This window comes from Acomys russatus, chromosome 12 (assembly GCF_903995435.1).
Source record: "Acomys russatus chromosome 12, mAcoRus1.1, whole genome shotgun sequence".
Classification (NCBI taxonomy): domain Eukaryota; kingdom Metazoa; phylum Chordata; class Mammalia; order Rodentia; family Muridae; genus Acomys; species Acomys russatus.
In genome coordinates, this window is record NC_067148.1 from 8,286,234 (window position 1) to 8,291,346 (window position 5,113).

The 5,113-nt window shown below is 45.7% G+C and overlaps 1 non-coding gene across 1 annotated transcript; it reads right to left on the reverse strand.

Moving 5' to 3' along the window:
• Window positions 1-3,905: 3,905 nt before the first annotated feature.
• LOC127196721 (small nucleolar RNA SNORA17) lies at window positions 3,906-4,039 on the reverse strand. Its single transcript, XR_007831500.1, has one exon. It is a non-coding gene; the product is annotated as a small nucleolar RNA SNORA17 (small nucleolar RNA).
• Between the last annotated feature and the right edge of the window lie 1,074 nt (window positions 4,040-5,113).

The following is a 5,113-nucleotide window of genomic DNA, read 5'->3' on the forward strand; positions in this document are numbered from 1 at the left end:
ATAGCTTTTTGCCTTCAACTAGAGAAATTATCTTATACTTCCGGGCAAGGGGGTGCTGTGAGAACACCTGCTCTAGCCTATACATATAGAACCAGGCTTCCAGAAGGTGGTCTGTAGCGATCAGTGGAAACACTGAGATGGGTGGGCGTTACCTGCTGCAGGGCGGGGCTGGCACACCTTACCCTCTTCTTTGATTCCTTAGCCCAGGGGTGGGGCTTCCAGTGGCTCTTCACCATATAATCCAGACAGTTTGGGTTCTGCCTTTTCTCTGTTTCTCCTTCTCTCTTCTCTCCCTCTGTCCTCTCTCCTGTCCCTCTTCTCTGTCTCTCCTCTTCTCTACCCCACCCCTCTCTGTTCAGGGCCTCTCTCTCTCTCTCTTCCCCCTCCCCGCCCTGCTCCCAATAAAATGTATATATATATATATATATATATATATATATATATATATATATATATATATATATATATACTTTCGTCTCACTGTTAACTCATTCTGTTATTCCTATCAGTGGGCACGCATCATGGCCGCTATTCTACATCCACGGCACACAATAGGTCGTCTCCCAAACTGCCCCACGTAGCTTATTCCTTGGCTCTGCTAATCCCCAAGGGCACTTCTCAGGGGTCTACAAAAACCTCGTGGATTCTATGTAGCATTTTATTTACACATGCAAAAGCAATTGGTTTAAACTACAAGGTCGACTCCTGCACCAAGGGCACCACTGCACTCTCCGGGGACGATTACTCTAGAGACTTGCGGTCTGCATGGGAAAGTAGAAGAGCAGTGAGGGCGGCAGGACGGTGCAGCAGAAATCATAACAAGAGGGGTTCCTCTGTTCCTTTCAACATTCTAACCACCGCCAGCCATTGTAGCAGGAGTGGCTCCTTAGCGTTGCATGTGGCTATTGCTTCCTGGCGAGGAAGCTGTTCTTGAATTGCTGGAGAGAGTTTGCTTTCACGCGTGCATTCATTTGACTAAAACTCCAAGCTACATAATCTGCCTTAAGCATGGAAATAATCTAATCGCAGCAGGACGTGCATACGGGAACAGACTGTTCAGTAACTATGGAATATGTGTCAAGTATTCTGAGTTGGTCCTGACACGAACCTCTCAGGAGGCTGCTTTGCAGAGAAAGTCCCTGTGTGGGTGACTCAGCTCTGCTATGCTTGGGGAAGATAAATTGGCACATGCTTGGCTCTTGGTGAAGCAGGTTACTTGGGTTCGGAGTAGGGGGATTGCGGAGAGAAACTTAGTTTTAGGGACCAGAGAATAAGTGTGAAAGGACTCCATTTGAGAAAGATACACATTGAGTCTGCAATGAGAACATCTCCTTCCGTACGATAAAAGATTATCTTCAAAGTTATCTGGAACTGTTACTAGCCAGACCCTTTGAGCTGGCCAGATAAGAGTGGAATTCCATTTACCCTGCCACTTTGCTCAGCCACAGGCTGCTACCCCAACTAGAGAGCAGCTGTGAAATCTCTTCAGAGTCACAGTAAGAAGTCATCAGAGGCTTTGGGGATGCTTGGGCCCAGGCAAACAGTCTTTCTGCATAAGCATGCTAAACATCTTGCATCCTTCATGGAGGCGTGTCCTGCAGAGAGCAGGCTCCCAGGCTCCCAGGCTGCCAGTCTTTGCTAATGGACTCTTGGCTTTGTTCAAGGATCTGACCTGGAGAGACTCATGTTTGGCCATCCGCCCCCTTGCCAGGATACGGTGCAAGGATCAAACCAACAGAGGTGCTTAGGGGCTCTGCAAATACAGCCTTTCTTCCCCAATAAAAGGAGGCTTCGCTTGACAATTTGCCCCCAGGTCCCTCTGGACTTCCTGTCCAGAGAGATGATACACTCCGCTGTCCATACCCTCCTGGATATAGTAAAATCACAGTTAAATGCACCCTAACCAGCCCCAGCTGGGGAAGCCCACATTTTTTTCTGAACGAGTACTAAAATCCATAGACTTTTGGCTTATTTATAAGTAGACAAAATTAGCATTCACAGTCCAAATTCGCCCTCAGCAAAATGGGGGAAGTAACAGTGGCAATAATTTCAAAGTAACTGACACCTCATACAGGTAAGGCTCTTACGATACCACACAGAAAAGGCTCGGCTGAATTGTCAAGTGCTGCTACAGAGAGGACAGGCAAGAGGGAAGTATAAAGCCCCTGTAAAAGGCCTGCGATCTTCCAGCTGCGACTTCTACCATGGAAGGACCCAGCAAGAAGGACCCGTCTGTGGCAGAGAGCCTCAGCCTCGGGGAATCTGCTGTTGTCCTCATGTTAAATGGCTTCACCTCCTGGGCTGTAGGCAGTCCGTTTCTGTTTATGAGCTGCTCAATAAACTGTTCGAAAATATCCAAAGGTATTTTTGGATTGAAGTTCAAACAGACTAAAACAAGCCATAAGCCAAGGAAGAAAGGCAGTTACTAGAGCATGACAGGAAGAAAGAAAGAAAGGAAGAGTGAGAGCATTCCCTAAGTCTCCAGAAAGAACATGGGCCTGTGCTGTTTTAGGCGTCTAACCTCCAGAACCGTATGAGAGTAACTGTGAGGCAGTGTGGGCCCCACATGCGTACCCATCCTTTACACCAGCAGAGGAAAGCATTACACCTAGATAACCAGGTGTGGCCTGGTTGGACAGCTCTGGCACAAGGAACAGAAGGCACAACACAGGATAGCTTAACTAGGAGCTGTTGTCTCACACATGGAGAGAGAGAGGGATATATATATATATATATATATATATATATATATATATATATATATATATATAGAGAGAGAGAGAGAGAGAGAGAGAGAGAGAGAGAGAGAGAGAGAACATCAGAGCCTGCATCTATAGAGGTATTTTAATCCAGCAACATGGCTGCATTGGCAAGAAATCACATCCAAAGACCTTCTAGGTCTGTGTGATCTGGCTGGAATGCAGACACACCCCTAGTATTTACCTCTGATCCCAAACAATGAAGGTAGGGTTAGTTTATAGAAGGAAGCAGCCACGTTTGAAAGTAATGTCTCATAGAGGGGCAGACAAAGTGGCAAATCAGAGAAAGCTTTGACAGAATGAGTCAGAGATAGGATACTCAAAACTCTCATGGGAACACAACAGGAACGAGAGGCTACTTAGGAGCATCGAGGGAGAGAGAAGGGAGTTGGGTTTTTGTTTTGTTTTGCTTTGCTTTCTTAAACTGGGATAGTTTTACAGAGACAGGTTGGAGAGAGAGAACAAGCTAGACACAGGTGAAGAAAGGAGCCAGAAGGAGCCAGAAGATTAGAACAGACTGCGAGAATTACTTCAAGGCCAGGCAGAGCACTTTAGACAGAAGGCAGGTGAAGCCAGTTTGACTCAGTCAGCTTGGAGAGGAGTTTGGTCCAGAACAGCTGAGTTGATGCAGCCAGTGAGAGTTCAGAAAGAGCTAGAAAGGCTTGGGCATAGCTCTCATCTCATCCCACACCTGAAGAAATAAAAACAACATTTACAGGGGCCAGCATATTCCAAGTTGGCTAACTCAACTGCCTAATTGCCTCATGAGGTCCAGAGTTTGGCATACCCCAGCTGAGCCTGTCTCATACTGAAGGCCAAGCTGGTCAGCTCCTCGTCAAATGTGCTCACTTCAGTTCCAAGCCTTTGGTCCCTTCACAGAATTGCAAAAGGTGGAAGAGAGAGCTAACTGCATCATGCATTCCTTTCCAAGCACTGGAAATCCGTTACGTCATCGGAAGCATGCGGCCATCCCTAAGCTAACTGCTAGGGATGCACAGGATGCCCCACTTGTGCTTTCCGCAGCCTGGCAGGGATCATCTCAGGCATGGTCTGTCCCCCAGGCCTGCACTGTGCTGGACTGGTGATCCTCTTAGGCCCCATGGCCTCGATCTGATGGTCGTCACCTCAGTCTCTCTTTTTTCAGGAAATGTTAGGCTACTAACCATTCAGATGTTTGTAAGTCAGACAGAACACTGAGCGTAGACAGCCTCTCTCCTCTTTGCCACCTACTGACACATATGTGACACAGCAGTCACACCTGCAAAGCTTCTCAGAGAGTGGCTATGCTGTGTATTAATGTGTGTTAATATTAATATTTATACTCATTAAGGTATTGGGCACTCACACATACATGTTTGTGTGTGCATGACGGAACTAAGAAGAATGTCAAGAAACAAGAAGTTTGAGCAATGGTTACGTCCATCAAGAAAACACAGGATCAGTGTGGGAACCGCGAATAAACTACATGCAAAGGGCAGTTATTTGTACTGTTTCTCTTCCTGGTCTTGGCTGCATCTCTTGAGTCTCAGCTCCGTCAGCATCAGACTTCTCCAGCAGGCATAGATGCCAAAGCCAGATCACCTAGCTGATCCACTTCTTGCTCTTCGTCCTATCACTTAATGATGAATAAATATAATAAAATGTGCACCCATGGACCAATGACAGAAATGTGCCATAAGCCAAGAGTTACGATTCATTCCGTTCTCACTATCGCTAAAATGTGAGATGCTTCATACACTTGCACAATTTCTAAAAGTCTATGATTAAGACTACATTTTTCAAATATAAAAATAAGAAATTTATCTAGAATGTCACAGATGTTTTTTAAAACATCAGTAGGTATGAATCCATAGATCTAAAGAAGCTGGGCTTATCAGTGTAGGTCAGAGACCTAAACCAAAAAGCTATGGCGTAGTGACCACTGCAGTTGGAACAGTGAGCACCTCCTCCGTTGTCTGGGCTTGACTTTAGATTCCCAGTCCTTGTCACTCAGATCCCTTTCTGAGAATCCAATCAAACTGGGTCCTTCAACAATCTCAAAGTGTTACATTTTTATCGTATTATTGCTAACATCAATTTAGTAATCAGTCAGATTTACTTTGTATTGGAGCTTAGACTTAGTCATTTCTATCCGTGCCCAGATTTTAATGTTCACACTGAACATATGATGGTTTCTAGTATCATCAGGATTTGACAGATGAGAAAATTAGGGCACAAGGGGTGTCTAAGATCACTTCCTCCCCCTCCAACACACACACACACACACACACACACACACACACACACACAGATGAGAAGAGTCTGGGCCTTAGAACCACAAGTGAGGGTGTACAGCTGCATCATTTCCCAAGGGC